Consider the following 15,248-nt stretch of genomic DNA (forward strand, 5'->3'; position numbering starts at 1 on the left):
CTTCCCCTGATGACATTACGAATTGCACATGAAATATATATATATGCACACCCATCTTCATGCTCTGGGAATGCAGCAGCACACCGTACGTCACTGCACATGAACAGGCACCACGCCAGCAATCTCAGAGATGCCACTGACCTACAGATGTCAAATGTGATTGAAGTGCACTAAACGCTCCTTTTGCAACAAAGTAGACAGCAGTGTCCTCCAAAATCTCACAGGGCCCTCCAAGATCCCACAGGGCATGCATCTATGCAGCTACATGCACGTGACAATGATACACATTTCCTTTTTACATTTCAGAAAAGCAATTCATGAAGCTTCTTTGATTTATCACACACATATAAACTATAGATCATTTTTAAAGCATATAATAAAATGAACAATATCAACAAAAAATAATTTGCTGGAGGAGCAAATCATAAACACAAGAGCAAACTGGAGAAACACACACAAAATGCTGGAGGAACTCAGCAGGTCAGGCAGCATCTACGGAGGGGAATAAACAGTCAGTGAATGGGCCAAGAACCTTCATGAGGACTCTGCTGGAGGAACTCAGCAGGTCAGGCAGCATTTGTAAGGCGAAAGAAGCCGTCAATATTTAGGGTTGGATAAAAAACACACACACTGAATTAGGACTAAGAGTCCCAATTCTCTGAATGTAAAGCGGTGAGGAAAGGTGGTGAAATAGAAGGTACCACACCCACCTACCTCGAGGTAAATCACACACCGAGGATGTAGGGATGAAGAATAATGGGCAGGTAAGTAGGTGAGGGGGAGGGGTGGAGTTGGGAGATAAAGACAGGTGGATGATACATGGAGATAGACAACAACAAAATAGAGGTGATGGAGCCAGGTGGAGGGAAGTGTGAAGGTGAAAGAAGTTGTTGGAGGGCAATGAGCAGGAGCACAAAGACCACCAATGCTGAAATCTAATGAGTAAGCAAGGAAGCTTGGAGATAAAGGGGGCCATTAAGGGAGAGGTGAAAGACAAGCGGAAGTAGAACCCAGACGGCGGGGATGGTAGGGGAGAAGAGTCAGTGGATGAAAGGTGTGGGTGTGTTAACAAAATTAGAATCAGATTTAACATCACCGGCATATGTCATGGAATTTGGGAATTGGGAGGGGGAGGGGGAGGGGGAGGAGATCAATTCTGCTGCATGTCCTAGGTGATGGGGGTGAAGCAGATTGATTCTGCTGCGCTGACTTATTTTCCACATTTTAATGGGAAATGCCAGCTCCACTAATGTTGGGTTTAACAATGTTAAATTCCAAGCTCAATGCAACACCTACATCAATACCAGAATGAAATTTGGCGTTGTTGTATGTTTGAACAGAAACTTCTATGCAAGTCCCAATGGTTGGCTAGCATATCAGATGAAACAGGTCAAAGTTATGCATTGTAATCACCAAGAGTCAAGAGAGGCGATCAAAATATGACAGAGTAAAAGACTGTCTAACTACTTCCTGTTCTTCGATGACAAGTTAGAGTGGAGGTCCCCAATCTGGCGTCCATGGACCCCATTCCTTAATGGAATTGGTCCACAGCATAAAAATGGTTGGGAACCCATGGCGGAGGAATAAGGAGGAAGAATTACTCTGGGTACTCTGAGCGAGAATACTACAACAAATTTGCAAACAATGTTAGTTAAAACACCATTCAACACAGCAACATTTCTTCCCTGATGGGGACAGAGGAGGAGATTTCTTTTGCATGTGTCTATACTACCTCAATACAAAAGTTCACATTGCTGCCTTGTTATAATATAAAAATTGTTTCAATAAAAAATAGAAGTTTTTAAGGCCAACATTCTTACCTATAAAATGCCATCTAAAATGAAATTTTCTTTATAAAACATTCAAAGCCCAGATGTTACAAGGCTGAAATAGCATATTTAACATCACGCTTAAATATGGTATTTCACAGTAAAATTTCTCAGTGATCAGCCACTAGTACCACTGCTCTCCGCAGAGCTTGGGCATTCATCCAGCAAGCACTTAATTCAACTCACCGAACATCTGGCTACTTCTTGTAAATGCACCACAGCAGCAGGCTCAAGCAAAAAAAAACTCAGAATTCAAAGTTAATTTATTATTAAAATGTATATATGCCGCCATATACACCCCTGAGATCCATTTTGTTGCAGGGAAGTCGGCCAATGACAGTGTACTGCTGTAGGTAGGATCCTCTGCAGAGATACACCAAACTCTGGGTGAAACATTGACTATGAGATGCTGATTTCTGCAGGGGGAATTTGCACCCAGCCACAGAGATACACATGCTAGTCCCTGCAGTTGACAACACAAACAGGGCAGATGAACTTTCTCTTCCGTTTATTAGAAGTGATCCAGAAGTTCTGGGCTCATCTGCTGGCTTCAAGTAATGTGGCCACTGGGGCCAGAAACGTGTAGGAGGGAGGGCAATTGCCACAGTAAGTGGTAACTCTTGGAAAAGGTAAATTATGGCAGTCATTCAGACTGTGGAGCAGGAAGACGGACAGATTGAGTGTGACGATATGGAGGGGAAGGAACAGAGAATAAAACCAGAAGGTGAGCACTGAGGGAGGGAGGGAGTTAGGTGATAGGAGTTGAGGTGGGGTGGCTGATGGAGAGAAACTGAAGTGAAGAGTAATTGGAGAATGTGCTGGTGCTCATGAGTCTGTGCAGATATTCGCTCACTTGTGCATTTACATGCACTTCTGCATTTGCATGTTCACACTAAATCTGTGCGACATAGCTTAGGATGTCAATGATACCAGACAGGATTTTGCCCTGTGAAGACCAAAAGTAGCTTATTTCACACTGTATGCAATCAGGCAAAGTCACTTCCACCCCTTAGTGGAAGCAAGTCAACCTCAATCCCAAAGAATGGCCTGAGAAGACAATTGCTTAAAAGATTTACCGATTTCAGTGCAGCCATTAAATTTCACTGTCACAGAAGTTGAGCTGAATGGTGCTACACAGGTGGGGAGCAAGCAGCATGTGGCTTGTTGTATCAGTAATGCTGCTTACTTGTCATTCTGTATGATCAGTGCCAAGTTTCTCCCTCAGACACTGGCCAAAGCCCTGACCGCAGAAAGCAATTACACCCTTGTTACCACCTTTCTCAGCCATTGATAATCTCTAAACTGATCATCGGCAAGCTTCTGAACTGCACTGGACACTTTCTACTGGAATTGGATGACTGGCCCAAGTCTATCTCCAGCAGTGGAGACTTTCAAACTTTATTTTAAGCAAATGGGATGTCAACTTTTGCCACAGTACTGTACCAGTCACTGCCACTAATTCTGCGTTATCTGCCTTCAATAAGGGACCACAAACATGAGAAAATCTGCAGATGCTGGAAGTCCTGATAAAGTGTCTTGGCCCAAAACATTAACTGTTTACTCTTTTCCATAGATGATGCCTGGTCTGCTTAGTTCCTCCAGCATTTTCTGTGTGTTGCTTCAATAATGGATGTTTATTTAATAACTATCCTTACTAGACAATGATACAAAAGTCTGTGAACACAAAATGACTGCACAATTTGCAATATTTTCTTTTAAGGTGCATAAAGACGAAGATTTCAGTAATAACTGAAGTACCAAACAAAGCTGTGGTAACACTTCAAAAGTTATCTTTGTACACTCTCTCCTCTATTCCACACTCTTGCAATTCCCAGCAAATTTCAAACATGGTATCTTATAACTTCAGCAGCCCTAGATCTCTGGGTGAACAAGTTTATCTCAGTTTAACTCAGTGTAAACAGAGCACATTCAATGGGTTGAATGGCCTAATTCAGCTCCTAACCCATATAGTCTTAAATACAGAAGTGGGCATCTTTTACAAGGGTTCTACAATAACCTGTTGCTTAGATTCTCCTGCTTTCTCACCATAAAAGCAACTGGGCTACATTTTAAAAAAAAAATTACATTCAAGGGATTTGGACTTTGCAGGCTAAGCCAGTGTTCAATTACCACCCCATCATCAAGGCAAGGAAGGTAGAAAGTTCTAAAGCAGTGGAAATCTTTCCACAAGATAAACGGAAAGAGATATAGTTAACAAGGAACTGCAGTTGGCAACCATCCACCATTAAAAAGCAGCATTAGAGGAGAATTCATTGGCGAATTAATAGCTACATCATGAAAATTCCAGCTGCATTTGGGCAAGAATTTATAAATAAAAGACAGTTTGAGCAAAATGGAAACTTAAAGAATGGGAACTAAATAGGGAAGAAGGATGGCAGGAATGAATCGAGTCCTAAGAGTTTTACAGTACAGAAGTAGGCCCAACAGGTACATTCCTGAGCCAGTACACATCTCCAGACAAATGACTTAGCAAAGCACAGACCTCACCCTTTAGCCCATGATTTTGTGTCAACACTTTCACCTACCTGAAGATGTATCCAGCTTTTCCATCCCAGATAGCCCTTAAATATTTCCATCGTCCTTGTACCTATCCAAGTCTCTTAAATGTCCCCAATGTATCTGCATCTACTACCACCCCCCGCAACGCATTCCATGCATCTACCTGTGTAAAAAATCCTACCTCTGATATCGCCCCTCCCCATACATTCCACAAAACTTCTAAAAGTTATGCTCCCTTGTATTCTAGAATTACCCTTTTCTGCCGAGGAAAGAAAATATCTCTGGCTGTCCGCTGTCTGTGCCTCTTATCTTGTACATCTCTATCCAGTCACCTCTCATCCTCCTCTTCTCCAAAATGAAAAGCCCTAGCTTGCTCAAACTATTTTCATAGGACATGCTTTGTAACCCAGGTAGTATCAAGGAAAATCTCGCCTGCACCCTCTCTAAAGCTTCCACATTCTTGCTATAATGAGGTGACCAGAACTAAAGATAATATTCCAAGTGTGGTTTAACCACAGTTTTATAGAGCTGTAATATTACCTCGTAGCTCTTGAATCAATCCCTTGACTAATGTAGGCCAACCCACCATATGCCTTTGTAACCACCCTATCAATGTGCTGCAGCTTTGAGGGAACTATGGATGTGGACCCCTAGGTCCCTCTGTTAGTCCACACTAGGAATCCGGCCATTAACTCTGTATTCTGCCTTAAGTTAAGACAGTGCCAGGTGGCTGCCTCTTCAAGCTTATCTGTGGAAACAGCTTAAATTCCTCTCTTTAATGTCTCTTTCTTTTTCCCCTTTTCAAGGTGGCTGGGTTTCTATTGAGGTCCTGATCTGCAACAATACTCAAACTGCATTTTTTTTAAACGGTGGACCAGTTCCCACTTCTGGAGCTTGTTTTCCAACATTCTCCAGGCACAGCTTGGAAGATGGCATCTCCACGATGTCAACTAATTCCAGGTGACGCGGGAGAAGGAACATCAAAATTTCGCACCCAGTGGTCTCTATAGTTGAGCGCTCACACTCTCTCTCTCGATGGTGTGGAGTGCTTGCTGCCAATTCCCGAGTCAGAGAATCTCAAAATAAAGTGCCACCTGGCAGACTACAGTATCATAACAGTGACTGTGAAATGGGTGACATTTCTCAGTCCTTTGTTAGTGAAAGAGGGAGCCTGAGGTAGTCAATAGCTTTTGTTGACTGCAGATCATGGTCTCTCTTTGGGTGCTTTGCTGTTGCTTGGTGAGTGGTGGGCACTGGCACTTTTTTGCTGAAACTGCTGGGGGGAGGGGGAGGTGGTGTGTGGTGCTTGTGCGGGGTGGGGGGGAAGAGGGGGCTTTGGTGCTCTATCACTTTTCTGTTGTTCATTCTTCTGTTCTTCGAGCACGTCTGCAAAGACCAAGATTTTCAGGTTGTATACTGCCCACATTGTCTGAAAAGAAACGGAACCATTTGAACCATTAAGTTCAACCTTCAGAAGTGTATCAGATTACAGCTTTCCGGATTGACCTCCGTCTGGCGCTTCTCAGCCCAGCTCTGCATCCCATCAATGTCCCATTGTAACCTACACTATCCAAAACACCACCAACCATCTGCAATGTTACCTACCAACTGCCCCCCCCCACCCTCCACTTCCTCATCCAAGCCACTTATTACTGAGGAACACTGGAAAGGAACATTCCACTACAATCAGTGCTACCGTACGACTCCCTTCTCCAAAGGGAGTATTTCTCAGGGAATACTGTCAGCTTCTTCTGAAAAAAAAAGTTCACAGGATCCATCTCACCAGTCAGCTGATAAGAGACAGACATTGCATTCAAGCACAAATAATCTTTCATTACTAAATGAAAGGCTTCCATTGAGAGCAATCCGTTTTAGAGCCAATTCAAACATGCATGTACAAGAAACAAAGGTTTGCTCCCATATTTCCCACTCACACCAATAAAGATCTTTAATTGTATCTCAGTTTTAATTCCAGTGACTAACTTCATCACCAAATCGCAGAGTCCTCCATAAATAACTGCATCTGAGTCACTCTCCTGGTATTAATGTGAATGACAAATTACTTTTAACTAATTCAGATGATTGTGGTTATTACCCATTGTTAACTGTGAAATTCACTTTAATGTGCACAGCAACAACTGCACTCAGGGCTGGAATTCAACACCACACAGAAGGAATGTGATACATAATTCAACATTATCTCAGACATGACCCAGACAAGTATTCTCAGAAACACCACAGAAGGAATAAATACGTACGAGTTAAACTTTAGGATATTTCAACACAATCATAAATATGCTAACATATAAAATATATCAACCACTTGAAACAACAAGCTAACTATGGACCTACTTTTGAAGCAAATGTAATTAATAGTTCAATAGTTCCATTTAATATCAGAGAAATATACAACCTGAGATTCTTGCTCTTCACAGACATCCACAAAAACAGAAGAGGGCCCCAAAGAATGAATCACAGTAAAAATATTAGAACCCCAAAGCCCCATTTCCCCTCCCACAAGCATCGACCCTCCCCCGTCTCCCACTTAATTCAGCAAAAAAAAGCATCAGGACCCTCCCCCCACCAAGTAAAGCCCCCAAGAAAGGCCACGATCTGCAGAACAACTAAAACTAATTGTTCAACTGACAATTCGACATACCACAGGTTCTTTCTCATTTGGTTAATATGCCACCCATTTAACCATGTCCCTGAGTCCATCATCTGTAAGATAACCAAGCTATTTCTGTTATGACTTTCAGAGTCTGAGAAATATATCAAGTACGAGTTTAATTGCCATTCAGCATACACATATACAGCTAAATGAAACTGCTTCCTCTGAGACAAGGTGCAAAACGCAGTACATATAGTCCAACACACAGTGCACATACAGCCACAACAGCATACATAGTCACAAAATAACATTAGCACAAGTCCCTGAGTGCCACAGCTTGAAGATTGATGGCACATGGGATGTTGTCCAGAAGCCATGTTTCTGCAAAAACAAGAATGCAGCAGTTCCTCATCTCGTGCTGGGTCAGCCGTAGATGAAGGTAATCCAGCCTGTCTTCCAGGGAGCAAACACTGGAGAGCAGCACTGACAGGAGAGCCGGCCTGCAGGCGCCAGCCCCCGACACTGCATGGGTTCCATTGCACCCACTGTGCCTCTGTTCTTCCCAACACATCTAGCACCTACTCCCTCCGTGGCTGTAACAGGCAGGAGGGCCAGGCCCACGAAACAACCCAAGGCCACTTAACTCCCCAGCCGTCAATCTCATCAATGAATCAGACTGACAGTATTACCAATGTCCAACATGGTCTTGTGGTCACGAGAAAAATGTAAACACAACAAAAATAGACTTCATTGATGATACATAGTTATCATTTTATAGGAACATCCTGAAAGATGGAGGGTTGGTGCAAAATCATGCAACGAGTAGCAGATAACCCAATTCCAATAATTGGGTGGCGGGTTAAAGATGCATCTCTGCCACAGGAGGTGCAAGACACTCCTTTCTTCCACTAGCCTGCAGGTCACCCTTGGCCAAGATGTAGCACCTGCTTAGCACCCCCACCCCAATCAAGGTCACGTGAAGCCATGGGAGCAGGTGGCAGATGGACGTATGACCATCTGGTGCATATCACAAGTCCTGGTTATGCGACCACTGACACCAGGCAGACAATCTCCAAAGAGTATTAATCATGGCTGGGGTCACCCGTCTTGTAAAGACACCGCCCAAAAGGCAGCAATGGCAAATCACTTCTATAGAAAAATTTGCCAAGAACAATCATAGTCATGGATAGAGAAAAGAATAAGAACACAGGCAGAAGTTCAGATTAAAGAGTGATGGAAGACCACGATCGTCCATAGCACTCTGATGCATAAAATCAAGAACAGTCAGGATGGAAAGCTTCTTCCCTCAGGCCATTAGCTTCTGAACTCCCCGACACATTTCACTGGATAATCTGTTCCATACTTTACAATGTTTAATTTATGCATTTTAGTTGGTAATTTATGTGTGATTCATCTGGAGATTTTATCCTTACCTTTATATGTTATTGTGTGTTATGTGTACTACTCTGCTTTGAACCCTGGTTCGGAGAAACGCGGTCTCATTTCTATATAAATTACATGATTATATACAGTTCATGCTAAGTGACAAACTCGGCTCGACAAGATGACGATGATGATGAATTCTATTCAAACTCTGAGCAGCTTATGAAACAAGGATGAGGGATAAATTATTGCAATGGGTTTGCAAGCAGCTATAGCAAGACAGAGTGTGACAATAGCATTAATCTCAAATTATTAGGGAGTAAGGGAGCATAAAAAAGTGATACATATTGTACTCACGCAATGTTAATTGAACATTATAAGGACCTCCTGGGGAAAAATATCATTCTGTAGCATCCATATAGATGTTTTTTGTTATATCTAAACAGAGACTATTCCAGAGAATGTGAAATTAAAAGAAAAACATCTATCATAATACTACCCTGCTGAGTGCTTCTCAGAATTAACAGGAAGTTCAACATACATTTATTATCAAAGTATGCACACTCGTCAGGTCAGGTCACTGGTCTGAGTGCTACTGGTACCATGTAACCCAGTACTACTTGTCGCATGGTCGGGTGGTTGGCGACTAAACCAGCTCCCCCACCGGGCTTGCCTGGTAAGGAGGGTGGCTAGACACCCTGCAGAACGAAAAACAAGGCCTGTCAAAGGGCGGATGACCCCTCTCATACGGTTAATGGCCATCTAGCAAACACGTGCTGTGAAGCACGGAAAGGGCATCCCTTGCATCGAAGCTTGGTCTGGCCATTCACTGCAACTGAACTTCCCCCAGCCGTCTTGGACCCCACCATGCTGCTGCATCCGAGAGGGGATGTTGAGAGGGTGGGTCTGGAAATGTGTAACCCCCTACTCACCTAAAATCCATTCATGCACACGCTGTTCCTTTCTGAGGAGTGGGGTAAACCACACTAACTGACTGAAAGGAACCATCATCATCCTATGGGATGGACAGCCAGAGAGATGTACACATTATACAACCTTGAGATTTGTCTCCTTACAGGCAGCCACAAAACAGAGAAACCAAAGGAACCCATTGAAAAGAGACCACCAAACACCCAGTGTGCAGAAGAGAACAAATGGTGCAAACAATAAAAGGAAGCAAATAACATTCAGAACAGAAGTTCATGAAAGCAAGCACACAGCAACAAAGCCAGTTCATCACTGCGGCTGATTCATGAGCCTGTTACTTGCAGGCCACAGTCTCAGTTCAGTGGAGAGAAGAGTAACCCTCACTGAGTCACAAACTGAACACTGGCCCTGACTCCTGACCTTTTCAGTACAGCCCAGCCCAGCACTTAAGTTGGCCAAACCTCATCGGTCCTCACTCTTGCATCCAGGCCCTGCCAGCTAAATCAGTGAAACCTCAGGTCTTTCCTTGCTTTCGAGCCCCACTGCCCTGACTCTGCTTCGTCATGTTTCTCCCACTTTGTCAAGCATCTTCACTCCTTCCACGACAGGGAGGATGTCCTGTTGGCAAACTAATTCAGTTTTCTCCCCAGTCCCATTCCAACGTGGTGGACAGTCTCAGGTGGGAGGAGCAACACCTCCTATTTCATTTGTGTAGCCTCCAACCTGAAGCATCAACATCTACTTCTCCAATTTCCAGTAATTTTGCTCCTTCCCACTTGTCTCCCTTCCCATTCCTGTTCCTGGCTCCCCTTTACTTCTCACCTGCCTATCACCCCCCTCTGGTGCCTTTCCAACTCTGCTTTCCTCCATGGTCCACTCTCATCTCCTATCTACAGCCCTTTACCTTTTCCACTTATCATCACCCAACTTATCACTTCATCCCCTCTACCTCACCCACCTTCCTTCCCCTACGCCCTCCCATATTGTACTCTTCCCCCTCCACATACCTTATTCTTCCCCTAGTCCTTGCCAGCCCTGATGATGGATTTCAGCCTGTAACCTTTGACTGTCTACTCCTCTCCACAGATGCTGCCTGACCTGCTGAGTACCTTCTGCATTTTCTGTGTGTCAGGATTTCAAGCACTTGCAGAATCTCTTTGTCAATTTACAGAATAACATATTTACAATGGTAGCAAATCCCAACCAGCAAAACCCCCTTGAATATTCAATACTTGTGTCTGTTCCAAATGCAAGACACCCAAAATACACCCCTTTTACAGTGTTCAAGGGCAGCTCCACAAACATACAGAAGGTTAAGAGACAAAATAGCTGTCATTTTTTAAATTGTTTCAAAATAGAAACAATCCTGAAGTGTGTATTAACTGGCTGGGATACACCTTCAACAAGGTGCTAACAGGAACATTCATGGATTGTTTTTCTCTCCCTATGTCATTTCAACGGGACACAGACAGTAGACCAATTTTATTTCCTGAAGACTGGCTCTCATTTTAGTTCATCTAGCACGAAGGGCTGTACTTCTGAGCTTCAAAGTTAGATGACGAACATTTTTCAGGCTAAATAAAAAGGAGACATTCTACTCTCACCAAGTTAACATAGTGGGAATACTTGAAATTAATGATGTGCCAAATGTAGAAAGCCATTCCATTTCCTGTAATCAAATCTCACATCCCAAAATTATTCTTAAAAATCAAAATTAAAGTACATAACTATTTTCAAATTATTACTGGCAGAAGTTGGCATTATAATTTTCCCAGAGAGTGGTGAATCTGTGGAATTCTCTGCCCAGGGAAGCATTCGAGACTTCCTTACTAAATATATTTAGGAAAAAGTTAGATAGATTTTTACATAGTAGGGGAATTAAGGGTTATGGGAAAAAGGCAGGTAGATGGAGCCGAGTTTATGGACAGATCAGTCATGATCTTATTGAAAGGCGGGGCAGGCTCGATGGGCCGGATGGCCTACTCCTGCTCCTATTTCTTATGTTCTTACGTTCTTAAATTGATCCTTCAAACCTTAGTGCAAATAGAGTATTTATGCTGTTTTGGAATGGTTTTTAAAAAATAAATACCATTTATGTATTTATGCTGTTAAAACTTTATTACTTTATTGTCGCCAAACAATTGATATTGGAGTGTACAATCATCACAGTGATATTTGATTCTGCACTTCGCGCTCCCTGGAGTACAAATCAATAGTAAATATTAAAATTTGAATTATAAATCATAAATAGAAAATAGAAAAGGGAAAGTAAGGTAGTGCAAAAAAACCGAGAAGCAGGTCCGGATATTTGGAGGGTACGGCCCAGATCCAGGTCAGGATCCGTTCAGCAGTCTTATCACAGTTGGAAAGAAGCTGTTCCCAAATCTGGCCGTACGAGTCTTCAAGCTCCTGAACCTTCTCCCGGAGGGAAGAGGGACGAAAAGTGTGTTGGCTGGGTGGGTCGTGTCCTTGATTATCCTGGCAGCACTGCTCCGGCAGCGTGCGGTGTAAAGTGAGTCCAAGGACAGAAGATTGGTCTGTGTGATGTGCTGCGCCATGTTCACGATCTTCCGCAGCTTCTTCCGGTCTTGGACAGGACAATTCCATACCAGATTGTGATACACCCGAGAAGAATGCTTTCTACGGTGCCAAAAACCATGCCAGAAAGTCAAATCGGCACACCCTAAGTACCCTGAGCACCCTAGCTTCTCAAACTTCAATTTGAGAATCTAGAAACAGTCTATAATTGTTAATTTGAAAGTAGCAGAGATGATCCAGCATATCACCAGGAACACCCACTCATACCAAGAACAACAAAGCCTTGCCTTTCATTAGTAGCTGCCAATTCCCGGACATTTTACAAACTGTACCACTCAAAGTACACTTTCCTTGGAGTTTCCAAAGTTCACAAAGTCTGCTCAAAGAAAGGGGGTTAATCGAGCAGGACAAGATAATCAAAAACCTCAGGACAGGAAGATAATAACGTTCACTTCCTAAGAAATTCTGCAGAGGTATCCATGCAACTCAAAATGACCCTGGCTACGAGTTTCCCTGGAGCTATTCCAACTTCAATATTTCATTTCATTGGATCTGAGGGATCAGAGTCAGAGTCAATCTATGCTGCTCCCCTGTGGGAGAGTAATATTGTGGAAATACTCCCACACTTCAGAAACTCATGGTCGATACTGCATGACATATGATTGGCAGACTAACTACGGACAAAATCACAGCTGAGCACAATGGAGGAAACAGCTAGTTAATAAACTATTATTAAATTCACTCTCACTAACTCAGGAACAGTAAACAATTTATTCTCACCTATCTGTAAAAGAGGGGACATTCCACAACTCTCTTCTAACCTCTATCTAGAGGAGGGCTAAAACGTCAGTGGCTCTCTGAGGTGCCGCAGCATGTAAAAACTTAAGCGGCAGGTCCAACTGTAACAGGTACAGGGAGTGAAACCAAATGAGTGCAGATGGACTATCTCAGGAAGTCACCTTGGTCATCATGGACTTGGTCAGGTGAATGCCCAGCTTCCACGCACACTGCCCCTGCACTAAACCAGAACGCTTTTGAGTAAGTCAGCAAAAAATTAGACATGTTTTACAAAAACACTTGGACAGCATTTTCATAGCTTTGTGATATATAATCAGAACTACTGCGCACTGCAATCTTTGTACACTGCTAAAAGGTTACAGATTTCCCCAGGTTCTGAAACCGCTCACTTAGATTTGAAACTTGTGAACATCACTGCTACTTAAGACAGGGGTCCCCAAACTTTTTTGCACTGTGGACCGGTTTATTATTGACAATATTCTTGCGGACCGGCCGACCAGGGGGTGGGGGGTAGGATTGCCAACGGACAAGAGTAGCAATCAAATACGTTGTTTACCCTGAGAAAAACTACAACGACCATGAAGCCTTGCGCAGGCACCAGTGCACATGCATGAATGCGCCGATTTTTCCCTACAAATCACTTTTGCAGATTCTGTTCGGGGGGGGGGGGGTAATCACAACCGGAATATAGGTGATAAGTGGCTAATACACCCAATTTCATTTCTAAAAGGGTTTATCTAACGAATTTACTATTAAACACACAGCGCATATTTTCCTCACATGAATATACTGATAAGTCAATTATCAGGTGAGGACAGGGGAGCTTGAAGTAAGTGTTGAACGAACTTCCAGTAGAAGTGGCAGAAGCAGGTTCGATGTTGTCATTTAAAGTTAAATTGGATGGGTATATGGACAGGAAAGGAATGGAGGGTTATGGGCTGAGTGCAGGTCGGTGGGACTAGGTGAGAGTAGCGTTCGGCACGGACTAGGAGGGCCGAGATCGCCTGTTTCTGTGCTGTAATTGTTATATGGTTATATAAGTAAGTCAATAGCATCATAACATTTTAAGCAACATTTGGACATCAAACACACAGCACATAATTTCTCCGTATGAACATATAAAACCATTACACCACACCAATATCGCTGAATCATGGGAGCCCTGGGCTTGTTTCCCTGCAACAAGATGGTCCCATCGAGGGATGATGGGAGACAGCGATACTCAAAGGGGGTTCCTTATGTCCAGTCTATTCCGCAATTTAGTTTTCATTGCATTCATTGCAGAGATATGTTGGAAATGGAAGCAGTGTTTTCAGTGCTTTAGTGGCTATCTCAGCCTTGACTTTGATCCAGAATGCCAGCAGAGATGTTATGTCAAACATATTTTTCAGCCCGCCGTCATTTACAAGCTCGAGCAGTTGATCTCCTTCCTGCACTGACACGGATGACTCATGCGTTCAAGTTCAACAGTGCATGACAGGGAATGAGGAAAGGTGAAGCTGACTCATATCGCCAAATCATATCGTTTCCTCGCAGCCCGGTAGCCCGGTGGTTGGGGACCGCTGACTTAAGAGGATGAACCAGGTCTAACATCTCTTTCAAAAAGTTACTTGCGCTTCTACTTCAGAACAAAATGAATTAACCTGTTGAATATTTTCAGCTGATCAGAGGGGATTATCAAAGTAAATTTACTATCGAAGTACATATATGCTATCATATACTACCTTGAGATTTTTTTGGAAGTATTTACAGGAAAAAAGAAACAAAAGAGTTTATGAAAAGCTATACAAAAACATAGACAAGTTACCAATGTGCAAAAGACAAACTGTGTAAATAAAAATACTAAAAGCATGAGCTGTAAAGAGTCTCCAAAAGTGCAGAGTTCCTCCAGCATTTTGTCTGTTGCTGTAGATCACAGAATCAGTTCAGAATGGTGGTCATTGAAGTTATCCACACTGGCTCAGAAGCCTGGTGTTGGTAAGGTAATAAATGTAGGGACTTAAGGTTACTGTACCTCCTGCTTGAAGCAAGAAGATGGCACGGCTTAGATGGTGAGGGTTTTTTAAATGATGGATCCTATTTCCTTGTGGCAGAACTCCATGTAAAAGTATTCAATGGTGAAGGTTTTGCCTGTGATGACCTGAACTGTGCCCACCATTTTCTGTAATATTTTCCATTGTTCCACACCAGAGTGTGATGCAACCAGTCAGGATACTCTCCACTGTGCATCAATAGAAGTTTGTCAAATGCAAAATAAAAACAGAAACGCTGGAAAACTCTGCAGGTCAAGCAGCGCCAAGGGGAAAAATAAAATGAGTTGATATTTCTGGTCAAAGGGAAAATAAGTAAACAAATTAGATTCAGTTGCCATGTGGCTGGATAGGACAAAGAGAAGATCTCTGACAGGGTGAGGCCAGGGTTCCCAAGGTGATATGAAGCTATATTAATGGATTAATGAGAGCATTCAGAGAGAGACAAAGCAAAGGGAATGTTTGAAATATATTAAATTAAGGTCACAGCAATTGCAGAGAAACCAACTAAGAAAACATTCAAAGTGCCCAATATGTCAGGCAGTGTCTGTAAAGAGATAAAGTCCGAGTTAGACCATAAGACAAAGGAGCAGAAGTAGGCCATTCGGCCCA

At 42.9% G+C, this 15,248-nt stretch overlaps 1 protein-coding gene across 3 annotated transcripts in view; it reads right to left on the bottom strand.

Moving 5' to 3' along the window:
• sorcs2 (sortilin-related VPS10 domain containing receptor 2) overlaps positions 1–15,248 on the bottom strand; it is a 738,192-nt gene that overhangs the window by 576,632 nt on the left and 146,312 nt on the right. The window lies entirely within an intron of this gene.

The sequence above is a fragment of the Mobula hypostoma genome, chromosome 4 (assembly GCF_963921235.1).
Source record: "Mobula hypostoma chromosome 4, sMobHyp1.1, whole genome shotgun sequence".
NCBI lineage: Eukaryota > Metazoa > Chordata > Chondrichthyes > Myliobatiformes > Myliobatidae > Mobula > Mobula hypostoma.